This window comes from Lepidochelys kempii, chromosome 1 (assembly GCF_965140265.1).
Source record: "Lepidochelys kempii isolate rLepKem1 chromosome 1, rLepKem1.hap2, whole genome shotgun sequence".
NCBI lineage: Eukaryota > Metazoa > Chordata > Testudines > Cheloniidae > Lepidochelys > Lepidochelys kempii.
This window is the reverse complement of record NC_133256.1, coordinates 162,734,233-162,747,543: the sequence shown is the minus strand read 5'-3', so window position 1 is coordinate 162,747,543 and position 13,311 is coordinate 162,734,233.

The window sequence follows — 13,311 nt, the reverse complement described above, 5'->3', positions numbered from 1 at the left end:
CCACCTGTTGATCACTTTAGATAAGCTATTACCAGCAGGACAGTGGGGTGGGAGGAGGTATTGTTTCATGATTTCTGTGTGTATATAAAGTCTGCTGCAGTTTCCACGGTAAACATCTGATGAAGTGAGCTGTAGCTCACGAAAGCTCATGCTCAAATAAATTGGTTAGTCTCTAAGGTGCCACAAGTACTCCTTTTCTTTATACTCTAAAGTGTTTGCAATCCCTCCCAGCTTGGTGTCATGTGCAAATTTTATAAGCATACTCTCTATTCCATTATCCAAATCATTAATGAAAATATTGACTAGTAACAGACTCCTGTGGGATCCCACTAGATACAACCCTACAGTTTGACAAACTGTTGATAGCTACTCATTGAGTACAGCCTTTCAACCAGTTTTTCATGCACTTTATATTCATTTAATCTAGACTACAGTTCCTTAGTTTTCTTATGAGAAGCTCAGTGATAGTGTGTTAAAAGCCTTACTAAAAAAAAAAATAAAAAATCAAGTGATATATTTTTATCTACTGCTTCCCCCATCCACTAGACCAATAACCCTGTCAAAGAAGGAAATTAGGCTGTTTTGGCATGATTTGTTCTTGCCAGAGCCATGCTAGATATTCCTCATCACCCCCTTATTCTTTAGGTGCTTACAAATTTACCATTTAATAATTTGTTCTTTTTCCAGGTATCAAAAGAAGGTATATTGGTTTAGAGTTCCCTGGGATCTTTTTTTTAAAAAGACCTTTAAAATACAAGGTACTATGTTTGCCCTTCTCCAGTCCTCATGGACCTCACCTGTCCTCCATGAATTCTCAAAGATAATCATTAACAGTTCTGAGATTACATCATCTAATTCCTTATGTACCCTAACATGAATTTCATCAGGTCCCACTGACTTGCATACTTCTAACGTATCTAAATATTCATTAACCTTTTCTTTCCCTGTTTTGGGCTGTGTTCCTTCATCTTTGTTGTTAGCACAATCAAAGTATCTGATTGCAATTTACCTTTTTTGTGAAGACTAAAGCAAGCTTGGCATGAAACACCTCAGCCTTCTCGATGTTTTCTATTACTACCTCTCCTCCTTTGCCAAGTAGACGACCTGCAGTTTTATTCACCTTTCTCCTCTCCTAATGTATTTACAGAACCTCTTCTTATTGCTTTTTTATGCCTCTTGCTAGACAACTTATTTTGTGCCTTAGCCTTGCTGATTGTCCCCACATGCTTGTGCTATTCTTTTGTACTCACCTTTTGCAATTTGTCCCTGTTTCCATTTTTCATAGGATTCCTTTTTGATTTTCAGATCATTCAAGAGCTCCTAATGGAACCATATTGACCTCTTGCTATTTTTCCTCTCTTTCCTTTGCATTGGGATAGTTTGCTTTTGTACCTGTAACATTGCCTCCGAGAAACTGCCAGCTCTCCTGAACTCTTTTCCCTTAGACCTTGCCTAACAGTTCTCTGAGTTTGTTGAAGTTTGTTTTTTGAAGTCCATTGTCCTTATTCTACTGCTCCGACTCCTTTCTTCCATTAGAATCATAATGAACTCTAATCATTTCATGATCACTTTCACACAAATTGCTTTCAACCTTCAGATTCATAACCAATTCCTGTTAGTTAGAACAAAGTCTAAAATGACTATCCCCCTTCCTCTACCTTCTGAAACAAGAAGTTGTCCCCCCATACATTGCAAGAACTTAGTGGACATTGTGTTTTGCCATACTACTTTTCCAACAGACATCTGGATACGTAAGCTCCCCCATTACTACCATGTCTCGTGTGTTGAATATTTCTGTTATTTGTTCTAGAAATACCTCATCTACCTCCTCCTCCTCCTGACCTCGTGGGTCTTCTGTAGAGCCCTACCATAACATTATCTCTGTTTTCCCCCTTTTATCTTCATCTAAAAACTTCCCACTGGCCTGCTTCCCACCTCCTTCTGGACCTCAGAACAAGGTACTTGCTTAACCTTAAGCATGTGAATAGTCCTATTGAGCTCATGTACAAATCATGAGGCTTGTTTAAATAATGTTGCTATTATTTGTGGAGGATTTTTAATGCGAATTACTATCAATAGGAACAATACACTCTTCACTGAAAGGGATGAGCGGGGGCAAATTGTGAAGCCATGAACCTCCAGGGTCTACACAGCCAGGGAGGAGAAGGATTTGTTTGGTACCATCCTTCCCCTCATTTCTTGTGTGCAAGACAGGATAACTGAGTTTTCAGAAGGGATGTGGATGTGGTGGCAGAAGGGAATATTGAGGCTGGCATTATTTGCATAGTGGAGGAGGTGAGATGAGGCAGGAATGGCTATGACTACAGTACTCAGGCTTTGCATTACATTGGAATTCCTGCAGCACATTCAAAACCATTATTTTATTAAGTATGATGTGGGACAAGAGAAACAGTACAGTTCTAGTGGAGATTTTGTTAGTTTACTTTTACGTTAAACAGTAGAGGTTTTAGACTGTTTTTCAATGTATTCTATTTCCAATTTTTCAATGTGCTGCAGAATTTTGTATTGAAAACAAAACTCTGTTGTATATGTTTCGTTGGTGAGCAGGAGGTATCGAGAGCTTGTGAGAGGTAGGTGGGACTTCTGGCATCTAAAAAGGAAATGCATCTATTTCTTTCCACCTTGTCAGTTGAGATGGAGGGAACTTGAGATCTAGATTTCCATCCCATCCTTGACAACCACCAGCTTGTTAGAGGTCCCTTATACTATCTTTTGTTGAGGTTTGTCTATTTTAATTTTTTGAAGTAATGTGGAAAGAATTTCCATGTACAAGATCTATCTGCATGCACCTAGGACACTATACTGCTTTATTAAAGCTGTACCAATAAGCAAAGAAAATTAAAACCAAAGTAAAAATAAAGGATACAAAACCTGGTTGTCTCAAATAAATTACCCAACACTCTGCTTTTTCTTCCTGTTTGCATCAGGCTGCCTCCAACCTCTGTTTACACAAATGTTTCTTCTGTTATTGCACATAGCTAGCTCTTCCACAGCAGACTGCCTCTAAGCAGCTGTGAAGGGAACTGATTGCCCCTAATCAGCTTAATGCTGGAGAGCTGAGAACACTAAACACAGATGGCATCCTTTTTTCCTTGTTACCTCCTCTATGAAAAATGAGGTATCTGTTTTAATTTTGTTTGGCTGAACTGAGTACTATGAAATACAAGATGATAGAATACCACATTCAATTTTAGTCAAGTATTTAAAGAATCAACAAAAGAGTGGCAAATCTAAATTTACATACTCAGTGGTAAAGTAAAAGTTAGAGTCCTCTAAAGCTATTTAATGGGACTCTTTTCCCTACCAGCAACACCGTAACATGGATGGGAGAAGGGGAGACATAGATTAAATATATGTGTAATAATACTTTGTGTATATAGCACTTTTCATCCAAAAGGGTTAGATTGTGATATGCTTGTGGTGTAGAGCAGTGGCTCTCAACCTTTCCAGATTACTGTACCCCTTTCAGGAGTCTGATTTGTCTTGCATGCCCCCAAGTTTCACCTCACTTAAAAAACTATTTGCTTACAAAATCATATGTAAAAATTAGGACTGTCAACCAATTAAAAAAATTAATCACGATTAATCGCACTGTTAAACAATAATTGAATACCATGTATTTAAATATTTTTGGGATATGTTGTCTACATTTTCAAATATATTGATTTCAGTTACAACATAGAATACAAAGTGTACAATGCTCACTTTATATTTATTTTTGATTACAAGTGTTTGCACTGTAAAAAAATAATATTTTTCAATTCACTAATACAAGTACTGTAGTGCAATCTCTTTATCATGAATGTAGAATTATGTACAAAAAACTGCATTCAAAAATAAAACAATGTAAAATTTTGGAGCCTGAAAGTCCACTCAGTCCTATTCCTTGTTCAGCAAATCGCTCAAACAAGTTTGTTTACATTTGCAGGAGATAATGCTGCTCACTTCTGGTTTACAATGTCACCTGAAAGTGAGAACAGGCATTCTCATGGCACTGTTGTAGACAGCGTTGCAAGATATTTACATGCCAGATGTGCTAAAGATTCATATACCCCTTCATGCTTCAACCACCTGTCCAGGGGACATGCGTCCATGCTGATGACAGATTCTGATCCATAACAATCCAAAGCAGTGCGGACTGACATTTCATTTTCATTATCTGAGTCAGATGCCACCAGCAGAAGGTTGATTTTCTTTTTTGGTGGTTCAGGTTCTGTAGTTTCCACACTGGAGTGTTGCTTTTTTAAGACTTCTGAAAGCATGCCCCACACCTCGTCCCTCTCAGATTTTGGAAGGCACTTCAGACTCTTAAAACTTGGGTCAAGTGCTGTAGCTATCTTTAGAAATCTCACATTGGTACCTTGTGTTTTGTTGAATCTGCAGTGAAAGTGTTCTTAAAATGAACATGTGCTGGGTCATTGTCCGAGACAGCTATAACATGAAATATATGGCAAAATGCATGTAAAACAGAGCAGGAGACATACAATTCTCCCTAAAGGAGTTCTGTCACAAATTTAATTAATGCATTCTTTTTTTTAAAAAAAGTGTCAGCAGCATGGAAGCATGTCCTCTGGAATGGTGGCCGAAGCATGAAGGGGCATATGAATGTTTAGCATCTCTGGCATGTAAATACCTTGCAATGCCAGCTACAAAAGTGCCATGCAAATACCTGTTCTCACTTTCTAGTAACATTGTAAATAAGAAGAGGTCAGCATTATTTCTTGTAAATGTGAACAAACTTGTTTGTCTTAGCAACTTGTTGAACAAGAAGTAGGAATGAGTGGACTTGTAGGCTCTGAAGTTTTACATTGTTTTGTTTTTGAGTGTAGTTATTTAACCAAAAAAAACCCAACCCTACATTTGTAAGTTGCACTTTCACAATGAAGAGATTGCACTGCAGTACGTGTACAAGGTGAATTGAAAAATACTATTTCTTTTGTTTATCTTTTACAGTGCAAATATTGTAATAAAAATAATATACACTTTAATTTCAATTACAACACAGAATACTATACGAAAATGTAGAAAAACATCCAAAATATGTAATAAATTGCAATTGGTATTTTCTTGTTTAACAGTGCGATTCATTTTTTTAATCACAATTAATTTGAGTTAATCACGTGAATTAACTGCGATTAATCAGCAGCCCTAATAAAAATACAAAACTTTCACAGCACGCTATTACTGAAAAATTGCTTAGTTTCTACTTTTTACCATATAATTATAAAATAAATCAATTAGAATGTAAATATTGTATTTACGTTTCAGTGTATAGTATATAGAGCAGCATAAACAACTCATTGTCTGTATGGAATTTTAGTTTGTACTGACTTTGCCAGTGCTTTTTGTGTAGCCTGTTGTAAAACTAGGCAAATATCTAGATGAGTTGCTGTACCCCCATAACACCTCTCCGTACCCTTGGTTGAGAACCACTGTCATAGAGTACTATTCAACATAACTAACTTGTATGGACTTCAGTGGGCCTACCTGTGGGATTAGGTACAACTCAGTGCTATGGGCCACAATGTTTCACAAACTAAGGTCAACAGTTTCACACAGATCTTTAAGTAAGTTAATCACTTAAATCGAAACTGAGGAACCTAACCAAATAGTGCCTGATTTTCAGAGATACTGGGCATCCACAACTCCCAGTGAATTTAGTGCAGATGCTCAGCACCTCTCAGAACCCAATAGGTGTTTAATTTGCTGTATTTAGGTTAGAAAGTTTTGGCCTGTGACTATGTAGCTTCATCAGTGATTGTAGACATCTCTGCAGTAGAAAGCAGAAGTCAGGTGGACAAGGAGCATGCAGGCTGCTACACAATAGTGAGAGGAAGGAAAGTTATAATCTAAGTCAGTAAGGGCTTGTTTACGTTACCCGCAGGATCGAGGGGCAGCGATCAATCCAGTGTGTGGGGGGGTGTCGATTTATCGCGTCTAGTCTAGACTCGATAAATCGACCGCCGAGCGCTCTCCCGTCGACTCCAGTACTCCATCGGAGCAAGAGGCTCAGGCGGAGTCGATGGGGGAGTGTCAGCACAGAACAGAACAGATATTGTTTTTTCAGATATCACACAAAAGATCACCTCCCCCATGACTTTTCGCTAGTCAAATGAATGCAGTTATTCAATACTTTGATCAAATGTAGGGTTAAATTAATGCTGCAGCATTTGAACAGTGGTTTTAGTTATTTCCATGATGCTTAGGCCACAGAACCATCATTTTTATTGACAACACTATAATATCCTTCACAGCAGAGCCTCAGTTTGGTCATATAATGTAATATAAATTCCAGGCTCTCCATTTTTATTCCTAATTCCAGGCTCTTCCAGTTTATTCACTATAAACCATAAACTGGTTAAAGGAAAAAATCTGAGGTGTAATCTAGACAGAATGGCAAAACTTAGCAGTTGGAGTGCTTTCCATACAAGAATCTTCAGTGCTTTACAATCAATTAATTTACCTTCATAAATATGAATGTCATCTTCCTTTCGCAGTTGAAGAAACTGAGGCATAGACAGCGTAAGTGAATTTTCCAAGATCACAAAGGAAGTCCATGGCAGAGCTGACAATAAAATCCTGGGGTCCTATTTTTACCCGCAAAGAATATGAGTAATTCTTTTATGGAAGTTACTATTATCCTGCAGAGAAAGAGTAGGGTCTGGGCTTCCTGACTTCCCATTTTGTATCCCTTATCACAAAGCCTTCCCTCCTGAACCATGAGCAAAAGAAATCTGAATAGGGTTTTGAGATTAAATATTGTATCTCACTCCAAGAGCAAATTGGTGTGGTCTGACAGGTCTCTGTAGGGATATAATATGCATTCTACAACACATTGTAAAGGGATCTTGAAAGTATCTCTCGTTAGGTCTTTCATTAGGATTTCTGCCCATACTTTCGGCTATGTATTAACTGCTGTATTAATTTATTTTCAAAATGAACATAAGGATGCAATAATCTTTTCTAAGCCCAAGATGGCTGAATCATAAGGGCAATATCTATTAGAAAAACCCTTCTTTAGGGTTGTAGGGGCAAGTTTTAGTGACAGACAGAGCATGAAATGTGTGAAGGTTACATAGCAATACAAAAAATGAGTCTGCAGTGGGAGCAGAGTAATCTTCAAGCCATTAAGATGTAGGGCTAAGTCTTTCAGTAAACACAGTTTGTCATTCTATGCTCGATGTAAAGTGCCAGATTTCATTGATTTGGTCTATTAAAATCAGATCCATCTCCAAATCTGACGCCAAGGAACTTGGGGGCCCTCTACTGGGCTGATTGGTTGACTCATAGCTGCCTCCCAGCTCCCATGCTTTCTGCTTCAGTCGTTTACTTACATATACCTCTAAATGCAAGCAATGAGTCATGGAGTTGGGAAGGGTAAAAAAAAAAAAAAAAAGCAAGACATAACAATAGCTACTGAAAAAGCCCTTCAGTGACAGGAAAGGAGAAGATGGGGAAAGGACCAGCGGAGAAAAAGGCTGAGGAGGCAGTGAAATATAAATAAGGGTTCCAAGGAGGAAAGAAAAAGGCACTCAGGACCATGATTAGGAGGTCAAGAGATTAGAGGACCCATGGGACAGGGAAAGCATGAGACATAGGGAACGAGTTTGTGGGGGATGAGACAAAAAAGATGCTAGAGCCAAGTAGAAGACAGAAAGAGGCTGGAAAAGGGGAAGAAGGAAGAGAGATGGGAAGCCAGAGGGAAAGTGAAATAGAGAAAAGGAAAGCAGAACTGGTAGGGAGTGTGGGAAAGATAAATGCGGGATCAGGGAGAGAATGGAAGCATCTAGGATCTATGGGGTAGAAAGAATAGAGGACTGATCTAAAATCCTTACACACAGTGTAGGCATAGAGATTACCCCAGCATGCTCCCTGTGGTCAGGCAGGATACCACAGGTGAGCCCTTGCCTCAGTTTCTCCTCACTCCGAATATAAGCAAGTCCAAGCAGGCCTTGCTAGTATTTACAGTGCACCCTCTTCAGAGGGTCTCATTTCTATAATAAAAACATAAATAAAAACTTCAGTCAACTACTCTACTAAAAACTCTCTCCTCTGGGTTAATAGGTCTTAAGTCTTGCTCCTCTATCCATGGTTGAATTCCCTGCCTGGAGCTTGTACCTCTGCTGGGCATTCAGCTAAATGCTATTTTTCTCCTGACAGTTCATTGTTCTTTGCCAAGCAAGTCTCTACTAGTTCCCTAGGAGGTCCCAAACTCACTTCATTCTCTTGGGTAGCACCAGTCCCTTACGTGGGAACATTTTCTCCCCAGGCTTGTTCCTCTGTCTGAGAGCCTATACTCTCCAGGGAGGCACTGCTGGGAGTAGCTTCCTAACTAGCTCCCATGAGGGGTCTTCCTCCTTAGGAGTCTCCTCTATTCTGGCTTTCTGACTGAACCTTCATTAACCTTTATTAGGCCTAGGCGTTCCTTAACTAATTAACTGGCACCCAGCCACCTAGGTAATTAACTACTCACAGGTGGATCTGGGTTGGCTCATTTTTCTTAACGGAGCCAGTCACAGAAAGGCTGGGTGCCTGATCCCCTCAGGCACCCGCTAGCCTGTGGCACACAGCATGCCACTTACAGTGAGCCAGTCAATAACTTAATTAATTGGTAATTAATTGATCTTTAAATATTCATGGTAAATAGGCCTAATGACCTGTGATGGGATGTTAGATGGGGTGGGATCTGAGTTACCCAGGAAAGAATTTTCTGTAGTATCTGGCTGGTGAATCTTGCCCATATGCTTAGGGTTTAGCTGATTGCCATATTTTTACATATTTTTACAGAGGTTTTTCACCTTCCTCTGTCGCATGGGGCACAGGTCACTTGCTGGAGGATTCTCTGCTCCTTGAAGTCTTTAAACCATGATTTGAGGACTTCAGTAGCTCAGGCATAGGTGAGAGGTTTTTCGCAGGAGTGGGTGGGTGAGATTCTGTGGCCTGCGTTGCGCAGGAGGTCAGACTAGATGATTATATTGGTCCCGTCTGACCTTAGTATCTATGAATCTATAACAAACATTGCAAAAAACTTTAATTGAAAAATAATGTGTCTAATAATCTGTACTGTGTGTTTTAAGATCTATGCATGTGTGAGTTTGTGGGCATAGAGGAGGAGAAAAGGGAAAACATTAGAGAGATGTGAGTGCTAAATTAAGGCTTGTAGTGAAACTCTGATTTCAACCTTAATAAGGAAGCCATGCCCCTTCCCCTCCTTATAAATATTAGATCATTTATCATAGATGAATGTAAGAAAGAATACATTATAGTGGAATATGATATACAGACTACATCGGCATAAATTAGGGAAGCCTGCATTATTTGTGAATGGCTACATCGTGAGTGAGCAGTTTAACACACCATCTGTACCACATTGCTTTATAGTGTACCATACCATCATTATGTTTTTCCCCCATCTGTCAAGGTTCCTCCCCCACTCTGAACTCTAGGGTACAGATGTGGGGACCTGCATGAAAAACCTCCTAAGCTTATCTTTACCAGCTTAGGTCAAAACTTTCCCAAGGTACAAAATATTCCACCCTTTGTCCTTGGATTGGCCGCTACCACCACCAAACTAATACTGGTTACTGGGGAAGAGCTGTTTGGACGCGTCTTTCCCCCCAAAATACTTCCCAAAACCTTGCACCCCACTTCCTGGACAAGGTTTGGTAAAAAGCCTCACCAATTTGCCTAGGTGACTACAGACCCAGACCCTTGGATCTTAAGAACAGTGAACAATCCTCCCAACACTTGCACCCCCCCTTTCCAGGGAAATGTTGGATAAAAAGCCTCACCAATTTGCATAGATGACCACAGACCCAAACCCTTGGATCTGAGAACAATGAAAAAGCATTCAGTTTTCTTACAAGAAGACTTTTAATAAAAATAGTAGTAAATAGAAATAAAGAAATCCCCCCTGTAAAATCAGGATGGTAGATACCTTACAGGGTAATTAGATTCAAAAACATAGAGAACCCCTCTAGGCAAAACCTTAAGTTACAAAAAAGATACACAGACAGAAATAGTTATTCTATTCAGCACAGTTCTTTTCTCAGCCATTTAAAGAAATCATAATCTAACACGTACCTAGTTAGATTACTTACTAAAAGTTCTAAGACTCCATTCCTGGTCTATCCCCGACAAAGACAGACTATCGACAGACACACAGACCCTTTGTTTCTCTCCGTCCTCCCAACTTTTGAAAGTATCTTGTCTCCTCATTGGTCATTTTGGTCAGGTGCCAGCAAGGTTACCTTTAGCTTCTTAACCCTTTACAGGTGAGAGGAGCTTTCCCCTGGCCAGGAGGGATTTCAAAGGGGTTTACCCTTCCCTTTATATTTATGACACCATCTAAACCACATCTTTTACAGAAAATCTATTTTGTGAATGCTTTAGAAAGTTTACAAAATTGTTACTGGTGAGAACATAAGAACAGCCATACTGGGTCAGACCAATGAACAGAACAGACAATCATCAAGTGATCCTTTCCCAGCTTCTGTCAAATAGGGGCTAAGGACATCATCCCTGCCCATCTTGGCTAATAGCCATTGATGGACCTACCCTCCATGAACTTATCTATTTTTTTAAACCCTGTTATAGTTTCGGCCTTCACAACATCCTCTGGCAAAGAGTTCCACAGGTTAACTGTGTGTTGTGTGAAGAAATATTTCCTTCTGTTTGTCTGAAACCTGCTGCCTATTAATTTCATTTGGTGACCCCTAGTTCTTCTGTTATGAGTAAATAACACTTCCTTATTTACTTTCTCCACAGCAGTCATGATTTTATAGACCTTTATCTTATCCCTTCTTAGTCATCTCTTTTCCAGGCTGAAAAGTCCCAGTTTGATTCATCTCTCCTCATGTGGAATCTGGTACCAGGTCCTTGGATGATGTAAATGCCTATAGTTCCTTGTAGTCCAATGGACCAAAACCAACTTATAACAGCTGAAGATCTGGCCCATTATGTCAGACTTCCTTACTCCTGGGAGACCTCTGTGGTAGAAAATAATTCTCACTAACATATTCCATATACCTGTACAAAGGTACCTTCTCCATATATAAGCATGGGGCAAATTTGAAGACTGATATTTCAAGGTTTAATAGGGCTAAACCCAAAAACCTTATCCTTTTGGAAAAGGAGGATTCCTGGCTTTCTAATGTTATAAAGCTCCAGTTCCAGCTGTGATGTGTTGACAGATACTAGTCTTCACATCTCTCACTGGTCCAGGATTAAATGTTGCCCATTCTGCTCTTCCAACTTGGCAGTCAAATAATATTTAACATATGGGTCTGCAATTTATCACATGACTGTCACCATATATATGGTAGGTACATATATATCACATCAACCCTCCATTTAGAGTCCTTTCACTTGTAGATACTAGGAAGAGCTAATATAGAAACTATCAAAATATTTTTTCATTGAAAAAATATATGTGCATTTTAAGAATAGATTACTTGATTTCAGTATAGAAAGAATAGAGGAAAAGTACTTAAATCAGTTTGAAAAAACAAACAAAAAATGCACAAACCACATTGTTAATGTATCTACCCTGGATCCACAAAAGATCTTGATTCAACACTTAACGTGTCCAAAAACCCATCCAAAAATTTATTTTCTTTGCACTCGAAGAATACTGTTCGCTAGATGTCTGAAAATATCATTGCCAAACCTTAGCTATGTCATGGTGAGAAACATTTATGGGATTATAATTAAGGAGAATACAATGGGATTTGTCACAAGTTATTTATCCATTTCTCCATAAAATTGCCAATTTTATTAAATGTTATACGGTACCTATGCTCTTCCCCATGGTACAAAGATAATAATTAACAGCTTTCCAATGTCAGCTTGTAGTCTTTTTCCACTTTGCCTTTGTCTCACTCTCACAAGTATTTAAATAGCTAATCTATTGTTGTATGTAAAATTGCCTAACATTTATAAGCAAACAGTGTTAATCTTTGGAAGTTTTTTTGCTAACCTTGAAAGCCAGTGATTGCTTGAGACCCACAGATCAGCCTTCAGAAAGATACAGAAGTATGGGTAATATAGAAATTAAAACTGATCTACAATGAATGAGCATTGGCCAGAGCCAATTATTTTTCACGTAGTAGGCCAAAATCAGCTTGAAGAAGGTGGGTTCATCTTCCATTGAAAACAATGGGAGTTACACCCACCTAAGCAAAGATATAATTTGCCACACACTCACCATCCCAGAATACCAAACTGGTGTAAATTATCCTTTTTCAGTCACCCACTCATGACTAAAATGGTGTAAATTCTACTACTAACCTACTTCCAACTCACCTATCTTTGGCTGATTTACACTTGGCGCATAACTTATATCATTATTGAATTTGGGCCCATTAGCCAAAATTCATCTCCATTCTAAATCCATTATAAACAAAGGGCTTGATTGGGTGCAGAGCTGATCTTCCATGCTACCATGTTGGAATGGCAATCTGAAGACAAACTGAAATTAAGACTAAAATAGACAATTGGACAAGTGAAGATTTGCTATCCAGAGGACAGTTTGAAAGAAGAAGCCTCCTATAAGCACTTAGAACAAACGAGTAGGAGCTAACAGGATGCTATGGTGCCTATTGCCACACAAAACTAGAGAACCATGCTGATTGAAACTGGATTGTCATGGATACTGGTAAGGAATCACCACTTAAGAAAAGCACAAAGCATGCAATACCCACTTTCAGAAGCAAAGGGACCATTCAGGAGCTACTAAGAGAACATTGCTGAACACAGTGGATTTTTGGAGTCAGACAGAAGCTGAGAAGTGCTGTGCTGAAGTTGAAGGAATACACAGTCAGGCTGAAAGGCAAACAAGACATCTGAAAGGACATTGGAGTGGTCCATGAAAGTGAAAAGCAAGGTCGAAGAACCTGAAGAAAATCTCCAGAGGTGCCTAAGCAAATTCTGCCTCACCCCCTTCCCTCCCTGATAGCGAGCCAGTAAAGAAGTACCAGAGACAGGGGAAGATCCCAGATTCAGAGAAATAGACTAGAAAAGAAAATAAACCGTTAGGAAAATTCAGAGTTCAAATTGTTTGATATATTTTTCAAGTTTAAATTTTAAAAGGGAAAGCAAGCTGGTTTTTAGAATAATAAACTGATAAAAGGTGCAAGGGAAGATATGGATGGCAATAGAAACAACTGGGTTTCACTGTGATATATGAAAATAAGTAATTGTTTTGTATATGTGTATGTGCCTATAAGCAAAACGGGAACAAGGATACAATCAGTGGGCAGCTACCTCAACAGCTTGTTTCTCCTTGTGTGT